This window comes from Salmo salar, chromosome ssa02, assembly GCF_905237065.1.
Source record: "Salmo salar chromosome ssa02, Ssal_v3.1, whole genome shotgun sequence".
In the NCBI taxonomy this organism is placed as follows: domain Eukaryota; kingdom Metazoa; phylum Chordata; class Actinopteri; order Salmoniformes; family Salmonidae; genus Salmo; species Salmo salar.
Window position 1 is genome coordinate 24,226,007 of NC_059443.1, and position 11,626 is coordinate 24,237,632.

General features: G+C 39.9%; 1 long non-coding RNA gene across 1 annotated transcript; it reads left to right on the plus strand.

Moving 5' to 3' along the window:
• Positions 1-1,607: 1,607 nt before the first annotated feature.
• Positions 1,608-4,227, plus strand: LOC106577497 (uncharacterized). The gene is made up of 3 exons (XR_001322160.2): positions 1,608-1,979; positions 2,073-2,550; positions 2,699-4,227. It is a non-coding gene; the product is annotated as an uncharacterized lncRNA (long non-coding RNA).
• Positions 4,228-11,626: the final 7,399 nt, after the last annotated feature.

Sequence of the window (11,626 nt, forward strand, 5' to 3'; positions counted from 1 at the left end):
ACATGTCAAACATTGTATAACATAAATCTTTAGGGCCTTTTTCAATCAGAGCTTCAATAATATTCAAGGCGGACGATTGCATTGTCTTACTAAACGTTTCGGAATGAAAGGGTACCCATGGGCGCCCGCATCATAGTAGTAATGGCCCTCCCCCTATGACCAACTTTCCAGGCCTCTCGTTCGGTCAGTTTTTACCGGAGAAGACTCAAACCACTTTGTAAAGACTGTTGACATCTAGTGGAAGCCTTAGGAAGTGCTAAATGAATCCTAACTCACGGTGTGTTTCATAGGCAAAGTGTTGAAGGTGATTCCACAAATCAGATTTCCACTTCCTGCATGGAATCTTCTCAGGTTTTGGCCTGCCATATGAGTTCTGTTATACTCACAGACACCATTCAAACAGTTTTAGAAACTTTAGAGTGTTTTCTATGCAAATCGACTAATTATATGCATCTTCTAGTTACTGGGCAGGAGTAGTAACCAGATTAAATCGGGTACGTTTTTTATCCGGCCGTGCAAATACTGCCCCCTAGCCCCAACAGGTTAACAAACCTCCAAACGAGCTTCAACGCCATACAAGACTCCTTCCGTGGCCTCCAACTGCTCTTAAATGCTAAAAAAACGAAATGCATGCTCTTCAACCGATCGCTGCCTGCACCTGTCCACCCGACTAGCATCACTGCTCTGGACGGTTCTGACTTAGAATATGTGGACAACTATAAATACCTAGGTGTCTGGCTAGACTGTAAACTCTCCTTCCAGACTCACATTAAGCATCTCCAATCCAAAGTTAAATCTAGAATTTGCTTCCTATTTCGCAACAAAGCCTCCTTCACTCATGCTGCCAAACATACCCTCGTAAAACTGACTAACTACCCACCACTGCGACCTGTATGCTCTCGTTGGCTGGTCCTCACTACATATTCGTCGCCAAACCCACTGGCTCCAGGTCATCTATAAGTCTTTGCTAGGTAAAGCGCCACCTTATCTCAGCTCACTGGTCACCATAGCAACACCCACCTGTAGCACACGCTCCAGCAGGTATATTTCACTGGTCATCCCCAAAGCCAACAGCTCCTTTGGCCGCCTTCCGGGTCTCTGCTGCCAATGACTGGAACAAATTGCAAAAATCACTGAAGTTGGAGACTTATATCTCCTTCGCTAACTTTTAGCGTCAGCTGTCAGAGCAGCTTACCGATCTCTGCAGCTGTACACAGCCCATCTGTAAATAGCCCAACCAACTACCTACCTCATCTCCATATTTGTTTTTCTGCTCTTTTGCACCCCAGTATTTCTACTTGCACATCCTCATCTGCACATATCACTCCAGTGTAAATTGCTAAATTCTAATTACTTTGCCACTATTGGCCTATTTATTGTCTTACTTCCTTACTTCATTTGCACACACTGTATACAGATTTTTCTATTGTGTTTTTGACTGTACGTTTGTTTATTCCATGTGTAACTCTGTGTTGTTTTTGTCGCACTGCTTTGCTTTATCTCGGCCAGGTCACAGTTGTAAATGAGAACTTGTTCCTAACTGGCCTACCTGGTTAAATAAAGGTGAAATAAAAATAAATAAAATAATATAGAAGCATTTTCATTCAGTCATATGATTCATAAGCATGGCCATTTCTGTTTGCCGCTGTCCCTAAAGGGTTTGTTTGAAAATGTGATCAAAGTTAGGCTGAGTATTGCAAGAAAATATATTGAAAATGAGCTATGCCCTTACTATAATTGGTTGTTATTTGAACACACTTGTATTGAATTTTTGAATTTCTCTTACCGTCCTGAGGTGAGGGTTCAGTGGTAATGCTGATTTGCTTGGACATGCGTTGCTGGATGTGGAGATTCTGGTCCAGCAGTTGAATCGTCACTTGTCGATGGGGGCAAGGCCACTGGAGTTGGTCATCATACTTCCCTGAGACTAAGCACACACAGACTCCAAACAACATTTCACGAAGATAAATGGCAATCTGGTAGGCATAGCCCTCTGGGGAGTAGTATCTGGGGCTGTACACAAGTGTTAGTCACTGGTGGTTAAAAGATTCTCAAAGTCTCTAATCTGCCAGGTGTGATGGAGGAATTCGGTTTCTGACGTGTTGATGTCATCGATGGAAAACCCGCCTGTAGACTGTCCTGCCCCTTTACGCACCTCAAACTCCACCTGGAAGGTTTTGGGCCATTCAGGGGCACGTGGTAGGGCATCCAGTGAGATCCTGGGGAACCTTCAGAGAGAGACACTAGAGATGAGATGAAACAATTAATTCTAGCAATTAATTTTCCATGTAGTTGATTCACCTTCTCATCATCTTAACCTGTGATCTGTCCGATGAGGCAGAGAGTTCCTTTAGAGTCCCTCTCATCCCGGTACTCTCTGATCCAGATGTTGAGCTGCTCTAACTCGTTACCACTGTGGTAATAGTAGAACTGCAGACACTGCATTTCCTGCTGGGAGTCATCTCCTTGCTCTCCAGCCGGGCTGTGTCACCCTCCTGGCCTGACGCTGTGCTTGCATGCATGAAGAAATCAGTACCTGGTTAAAGTAGGGTGAGCAGTTTTAACACAATTGTCTGATGACTTTGATATTTGTAGTTCAGTTTACTGTCTGTATTAACAGCATTTTCATGAAGGAGTCAACTATTGGTAAAGTGTGAGCTGTACTACAGCATTAAATCTCACCGTCTGTCTTCCCCAGGTTGGTGAAATCGGAATAGGGCCCCCCAATGACAGTCTTCATTCTTTTACAGCCACCTAACAAACTCGATGGTGCAGCGACTCATCCCAAACAATCTCTGGTTGTGGAAGTTGCAATGTTCAATAAATGAAATCGATTTTTCTACAGGAGGAAAATAATATACATGTTTTTCAACTTGGACATACAGTACAGTAGACCTGCTTGGTTTCATGACACACACTTACTGCATCCGTATAGCTTGTTCAGCATCAAGGCATCTTGTGGGCTCATTTCAAGGCGTTGTCCAATCATTTTTGGTACTCAGGTTGCTTAGTGATGATGGTAGGTCCCTTTCCCTTGCTGAATGATGTCTCACTGTAATGCAGCACCGAGCTGTAGTCATATGGGAAACCCAGGGTGATCGAATAATGGGGAGAGACTTTCACAAAGTTCCTCTCATGACCTGTAGACAAGGGGTGGATTCATGACACTTAATTACTGCTTTAGTTTACCACCTTAAATTTCCTGAAATTAAAGTTTGAAAAACAGCCTATTACACTCATGATAAATAACCATAATTTACTTTCACGCACAACATTTTGCTAACATCGTGAATACAACAATGTATATAAAGTGAATTTAATAACAAAAAATGCATAATATGTAGACCTTATTATTAGAATTTACAACTGAAAAACGCTGAAAAAAATATGTTTTTCCAAACAATGGTCACATATTCATCCCTGTCATATCTGGACTGTTCATGCCAGATTCCCAGAGCGTGTAGAAACTCATGCTCCACAATGCCAATATGATCACAGTAATTTCCAATGGAAAGAGGATGTCCATACTTGGAAGATCTCCCTATGTGGGAGGAACACCTACATTAAAAGAAAGCAAGGAGACACAAAAAATGAACCTGTATCAATATCAAGCAAGTCAGATATCTTCAGTTAAAAGTGGCAACCTACCCATGTTCCCTCAAGTGGTCAGGCAGGGAAAAAATGATCTTACCCTCTGTTCTTCTAGGCTGAAATGAAGTGATACTCAGAGCCTCTGGGCTTGAAGTCGACACATGATTTTAGTCTGAACTGCTCAATAGCCCGCAGAATGATCCTTTTTGCATTCAAAGCTGAGTTCATATAGAAAACACATGGTAAAAGTGATGGCAAATTAGGGCCTTTGGAGGAAGGATCCATCACTTATCCAACCTTTATTTATCGGCCTGGTGGGAAAGCCTTCACTCTGTATAGGAACAGATTACATACGCACAACCACTGTTTCTGAGCAGATGCTGGATACAGAATAATATGTTCAGTAAATGGTCAAAAGAGACTCTTCAATCTTATCTCCCATGTGGTTTATTGGAGACTTTTCATTAGGTCTCCATTTACAAAGAACAAGCCAACGTTCTGTGTATAGACATATGACATCGCACCTGAGGACATCGGTCAAGTGACAGGTATAATCTACGGTGTGATGTTACTTGGGGATGTCTGTCCATATGTGGACTTTTAACCCTCCTGCTGTGTTCTGGTCGATTTGGACCGATTTACAAGTTATCTCTCTGAAAAATGTAGTTCATTTAATCAGATTGTCATAAGGTTCCATGACTTTGTCCACACAGGGCATCTGAACACACAAAATACATTTTGATGATTTTCATTACATTGTGGGTGTTTTTTTTTAAACTTTTGTACACCTGTGGTGTTCCTGGTCAAAAATGACCAGTCATTAGAAATGAATGGGTGAGACTACAATTAGTGTATAAAATTGAGTTCAGGCACATGCCCATTCATCAGATGGACACACTTCCTCTCCCAGACCCCACATGCATGTGTGTTTGAGTACACATACACACACACACCTCACTCCCCTTCTTGGCTTCCATGGCAAACCCCATGGGAACCTTTCCCCCACGGGAACCACACCTGTTGGCATTCTCACAAACAATCGCAACATAGTTTCAATAATATATAGAACTTTTCCTGCAGCTCTGTTATATAAAGCTTTTTTGAGGCCTTGCTCACAATTCATTCTGTGGCAGCACAATGACCAAACGATATACTGTATGTGAGGCTCTTGATCATATCTTTGATCATGACGCTGGTGAGGAGGAGAGAGTCCTTGTTAAACTTTGACACAAAGTAGTCTGTGATAAATAGCACGATATGTTTCATCTGAGTATTTGTTATAGTCAAAATAATCCATGCATTATCCTTTTTCTACTCAAAACCAAGTTGTATGAGCTCAGGTCAACGAGGCCTACAGGCCATAAATAGCAAATAGCCGTTCAAAACTTGTAATGTTCACAAGAACTTAAGTTGATTCAAAAGATCTAACGCAACATTGGGTGATAATAAATGTATTATTATGGATTTATAATCAGCTATAATGGGGCAGTCATTTTTGACCGGGAACACAGAATGAATTAACATGAAACGAACACAACAGGAGGGTTAAATGGAGACCTGATGAAGATTTTTACTCACCAAGGCTTTCTTCTAGCACATAGGGGATGGGAACCATAGGGGACGGTCCCATAGTTTGTCCTTGTTCAAAACGGCATTCCTGGGAACCCTTCGTTTATGTGGAGGCTACATGATTTGAATACACCAGAAATAGTAAATGACAGTGAAAGAGTACATCTGAAGCCAGCAGAATATTCATTAAAATTTGTCATATTTTATAGGGTGTACGGACCTCGATTATATCACCCTCACGTAAATCTAAGGCTGGAAATGTTAATGCTGTAAATTATTATTCACTATGGACTCAAAGTAAAACAAAGTCTAAAAGAATATTGCAGTACATACAACAACCAACTTTAGTTGCATAACTCAGCTCAACCAACCCATGTTTTTTCTGTGGATCTCTAAGTCAAAATCCTCAATATCTTGAAAAAGAACAAAATAGACAATTAAGTTTGAAATAAAAAGTGATTAATAATTGTTAGAATCCATTTTGTATTTGAATGTATATTAAAAGTAACACAGTTTTCCAAAAAGTGTAAATGTAATAAATGGTGTCAATCCCGTATAGGCCAATACAAAACCGTTGGTATGGACTACTCAAACTCCCTAGTGTATTTATTGAAGAACAATATATGATTTTGTAGCAATTCTGGGTAAATTAATAACTAACTTAACCATGTACATTTTTCTGATGTCATATATTTTATCAATATAAAATTGGTATTCACAGTTCAATCTCTTACCCGAGACAAAGTTATGAAGTCCACAACTAGGAAAATATAAATATACATTCTCCTATGGATACGAAACATATGTCCTTGCTATGGTCAAGTTACCTAAAATCCAAAATACTATGCAATAACAATAATACAAACACCAAACCAAAACTTGTCATGTGAATAAAAAGTTGTAAATCATAAGACGAATGTATTCAAATCTTGTATTTCTTCCCTTTTCTCTATCTTTATAGTAGTGTATGACCAGGTATTGCAAAGGATCAAAACTTGAAGTGACTCTCAACTTTTACATTTACCGTCTCTTTATTAACAGTTTTTCCTTGCAGGCCTGTGAGTTAGCATTGCAAACAACTATTCATCACAAACACAATGATCATACTGTTAAATAACATTTATTTGCGCAAGGTAACAAATGGTGTACCTTGAACAAACATGACATCTTCTTCATTGTCAAAGCAAATCATCTAGGTGTATGGAGGGAGGTAAGAGGTGTGGGAATCAATGGCCAGGTAATAACTGTAGTAATTATAATGGCTTTATTTACTGAATAACAATAAGTAATTGCACTTAAGAACCTTGGCATGACCGTGGACAACAAACACCCTGTCGTACTCTGAAAACATCAAAGCAGTGACTCACTCCTGCAGGACCTCGCACAGGAAGCGGTGCAGGTCCTAATCCAGGCACTTGTCATCTCCCGTCTGGACTACTGCAACTCTCTGTTGTCTGGGCTCCCCGCTTGTGTCATCACACCCCTGCAACTGGTCCAGAACACTGCAGCGCGCCTGGTGTTCAACCTTCCCAAGTTCTCCCATGTCACCCCGCTCCTCTGCCAGCCTGCCAGAAAGAGAAGATGGGTGAGCTTCCTCATGAAGGAGTTTGTGCAGGCCAAGGCTCCTCCTGAAGCAGTGAGCTCCAGAAGGAATAGCTGGTTTGAGGCAGTGAAGTACCATGCAGAGAAATGTTCATCTGTACAGAGAGTTATTGTTGGCAGAAAAGTCATCATCCTAGGCAGTCACAAACATCCTCAGACAGCTGGAAACAGAGGAGAAGGTTGCTGCATTGTTGCCTAGATGTTTGCATTACTTTTTATTTATTTATAATGAAACACTTACAACTCTGTATTGAAGCACTTGCCTTTGATAAAACAGTGCAATGTTGTGTTGCATCATTACAAATGTACTGTTTTATCTTATTAAAATGTTGACTTATTATTCATTCACGTTATTAGACACACTTTCTGATGATAAAATTAGCGTAAATCGTAAAACAGAATTCAGAAAAATGAACAAACGGAATTTGGGAAAAAATAAAATGGAATTTGGAAAAAAGTTACCGGATTTCATAGGGCCCTGGTAAAGGGTCTGAATAGTAATGTAAATATTTCAATTTTTTTCAACAACCAAAAAAATGCAAAAATGTGTAAACATGTTTTTGTTTTGTCATATGGGGTATTGTGGGTAGATTGAGGGGGGGAAACTATTCAATACATTTTAGAATAAGGCTGTAACGTAACAAAATTGGAACAAGTCAAGGGGTCTGAATACTGTCCAAAGGCACTATATAATTGTTTTGACTTTTCGTGAACTAACACTCACACTTTTTCCCCCTTACTAGCTGTGACTTTGCTGATAGCTACTTTATTGAGGGAAAATGTACTTACTATAATGTACTTACTTACTGTAAGTCGCTTTGGATAAGAGCAACAGAGTACATATCCTTTACCAGTGTGACATGTAAAATATAGAGGGAGAAACTCAGTGAAAAGGCCCCATAACTTGTCAAGGACAATCCAAATATTATGACCCCATCTGTATGATGCAAAAAATACACTATAGTTAAATATTTACATGTAATATACAAAAGTTAAAACATTTTGTTGTAAATTGTAAATAGTTCAATACATTTTATGTCACATCTAAAACATACAAATCACCCAATTCCTAGCTTTTGCAATCCCATAAGTAGATGTACTATTTTACATACTTACTATGTTGGAATCACTGGTTATAACGTGTTGATTATTTGTTATAATTCCATTACATCATTTGTTTATTAAATCAGTATGACAAAAGTTTGGTCCTGGCTATAATGCTTACCATTAAAATAACCATACCGTTTCAAAGTAAATATAAAATTGGATTATCTCATAAGTACATTTCCTTAGCAAAACTATTGTTATTTCCATCAGGATGACATTAGGGTTGGTAATTTACAAGGCACAAACATTTACCATACATTAATATAATCTCTCTGGTAAATCATTGTAGGTCATCGGGCTTTATAGACTGTTGTTAGCTTTATGTTTATGTTCTAATGTCGTTCAGTGAATCAACCACAGGAAAACAAAATGGCTGCTATTCCTTTGTTAGCTGTTGCATCTCTAACCAACTAGCTATTCTTATACTGTTCCCACAGCACAAAGGACTCCATACTTTTATTTATTTTTTATAAATGTTTTTATTAACAACAAATCAATACAGAATGTAAATGTGGGAACACAAGTATATATAAATAATATACAATGGACAATTGGGCTAGGGGGTACAACATCACATTACACAAGGACCTGAAGGGACATACATACACTTCTAATTCTAACAGCTTTTTTGTTAGTAGAGTATTTAATTGTCTTAAAATATAGTTCAATTTATTTTTGTAAGGTAAGAAAATGTGGTGTTTTGTTTGTAAATGTACATTTGTGAACATGAAATTTGGCCAAAAGAATAACGAAATGAATTACATAAAATTGTTTCAGCTTATTTCTATTGTAGATAAAGAATCCAAGCAGTACATCTCTCCACAATAGTGTAGAATCTTCATAAATGTGTTCAATTATACATCTACTGATGTCTTGCCACAGTTTCCTTACATGAATACAATGCTAACAAAGATGCAACAGTGTTTCTGGGTGGTCATTACAAAAGGTACAATTTGAGTTTATGTTTTCCTTAAACTTCTTCATATGGTGGTTAGCAGGATAATATTTATGAACAATTTTAAAAGAAACTTCCTTAATTTTGTTAAACTTCTTAGGGATAACCCCCTTTTTTTTCAATTTTCGCCTAAAATGTCATACCCAAATCTAACTGCCTGTAGCTCAGGCCCTGAAGCAAGGATATGCATATTCTTGGTACCATTTGAAAGGAAACACTTTGACGTTTGTAGAAATGTGAATTGAATGTAGGAGAATATAACACAATAGATCTGATAAAAGAAAATACAAAGAAAAAGCAACCGTTGGTTTTGTATTTTTTTCTACCACCATCTTTGAAATGCAACAGGAAGGTCCCAAATCTAGCCATGACTCTGGTTGTCCACAAAAGGGCAGCAGTATGTGCAAAGTCTCAGACTGATAACTTGATGTATGAGCAAGCTACAAAACATTTAGTGTGAAGTCACCCAGGTACATTTGGGCAAATCGTGAAGGACACATTTACATTACATTTTTCTGCAAGAATATCGTCAAATCTGTATACTTGGAATTTGATTTAGCTTTTTCAGCATTAGTAGCCATATTGTAAGTTCAACATTTGCAAAACACCCAGCTTTCATAACTCTCCATATTCTTGCAATTTTTGTCCAGAAGGAAAAGGCTTGCTGTCGCACAAGGTTAGCAGCAAAATTGTGCGACAGATACGGAGTACTCCGCATACTCCCGTAAAGCCCAACTCATTGGCTATCTAGCTAGCTAGCTTTGTTTGACCCCGATTGGTGCTTATTTGACAAAGTTACAGTCAATCAAGTGAAGACCGCCCGTGTCATTGGCGCGCCATGAAGGCGTCGCTCTCTGACCAAATTTGATGTCCTATAGGATATACTACACTCCTAATGATATAGTGGAGTCTGGTTACGTTCTAGGATCTCTGAGGAATAAATATGAATGTAATTTGACTGGTTGAAACAACTTTTAGGGTTAGATTTTCACAGATTCCTTTCTTTGCAAGTTGAACGAGTGGAAATACAAAATTGATCGTGCATGATATATGGACCTTTTTATCTAACAAAACGACACTACATGTTATCTCTGGGACCCTCGGGATGATAAATCAGAGCAAGATTTCAGAATGTAAGTACACATTTCACCTTCAGAGGTGAATTTATCAAACCTATCGCAGTGAAGAAAAGTGTTTTGTTGTGAGCTCTCCTCAAACAATAGCATGGCATTTTTTTTTCGCAGTAATAGCTAGTGTAAATTGGACAGTGCAGTTATATTAACAACAATTTAAGCTTTCAGCCAATATAAGACACTTTTATATACCAACAATGTTGTTTCTCAAAAATCTGCGATCGTGACACACAGCGCTGCATGGTTTACAGCTGCCCCGTTGACAGGACGCCTATCTCTAAGAAGTTTTAACAAGTAGGTATGTGTGTGGCAACATCCAACAGATATTATCAATAAATCCGTTCCAATAAGGCATGACATAAGGTATAGATACAACATCCTGCTGAAACAAGATTCGTATCGCTCTGTTGTATGGACCAAAAGAGAAACAAATCTCTCCTACTGATGAGTCAACAGGGTTAATAGAAGGTAGGTTCTGAGGGTCAGGTCTTGACACCTTCCTGAATAATAAAGCAACGCCTGAGGGAATGGCATCTAAAACAATATGTATATATTATGACTGTATATATGTGTGTGTGTGTGTGTGTGTGTGTGTGTGTATGTATATATATATATATATATACACTGCTCAAAAAAATAAAGGGAACACTTAAACAACACAATGTAACTCCAAGTCAATCACACTTCTGTGAAATCAAACTGTCCACTTAGGAAGCAACACTGATTGACAATACATTTCAAATGCTGTTGTGCAAATGGAATAGACAACAGGTGGAAATTATAGGCAATTAGCAAGACACCCCCAATAAAGGAGTGGTTCTGCAGGTGGGGACCACAGACCACTTCTCAGTTCCTATGCTTCCTGGCTGATGTTTTGGTCACTTTTGAATGCTGGCGGTGCTTTCACTCTAGTGGTTGCATGAGACGGAGTCTACAACCCACACAAGTGGCTCAGGTAGTGCAGCTCATCCAGGATGGCACATCAATGCGAGATGTGGCAAGAAGGTTTGCTGTGTCTGTCAGCGTAGTGTCCAGAGCATGGAGGCGCTACCAGGAGACAGGCCAGTACATCAGGAGACGTGGAGGAGGCCGTAGGAGGGCAACAACCCAGCAGCAGGACCGCTACCTCCGCCTTTGTGCAAGGAGGAGCAGGAGAAGCACTACCAGAGCCCTACAAAATGACCTCCAGCAGGCCACAAATGTGCATGTGTCTGCTCAAACGGTCAGAAACAGACTCCATGAGGGTGGTATGAGGGCCCGATGTCCACAGGTGGGGGTTGTGCTTACAGCCCAACACCGTGCAGGACGTTTGGCATTTGCCAGAGAACACCAAGATTGGCAAATTCGCCACTGGCGCCCTGTGCTCTTCACAGATGAAAGCAGGTTCACACTGAGCACGTGACAGACGTGACAGAGTCTGGAGACGCCGTGGAGAACGTTCTACTGCCTGCAGCATCCTCCAGCATGACCGGTTTGGCGGTGGGTCAGTCATGGTGTGGGGTGGCATTTCTTTGGGGGGCCGCACAGCCCTCCATGTGCTCGCCAGAGGTAGCCTGACTGCCATTAGGTACCGAGATGAGATCCTGAGACCCCTTGTGAGACCATATGCTGGTGCGGTTGGCCCTGGGTTCCTCCTAATGCAAGACAATGCTAGACCTCATGTGGCTGG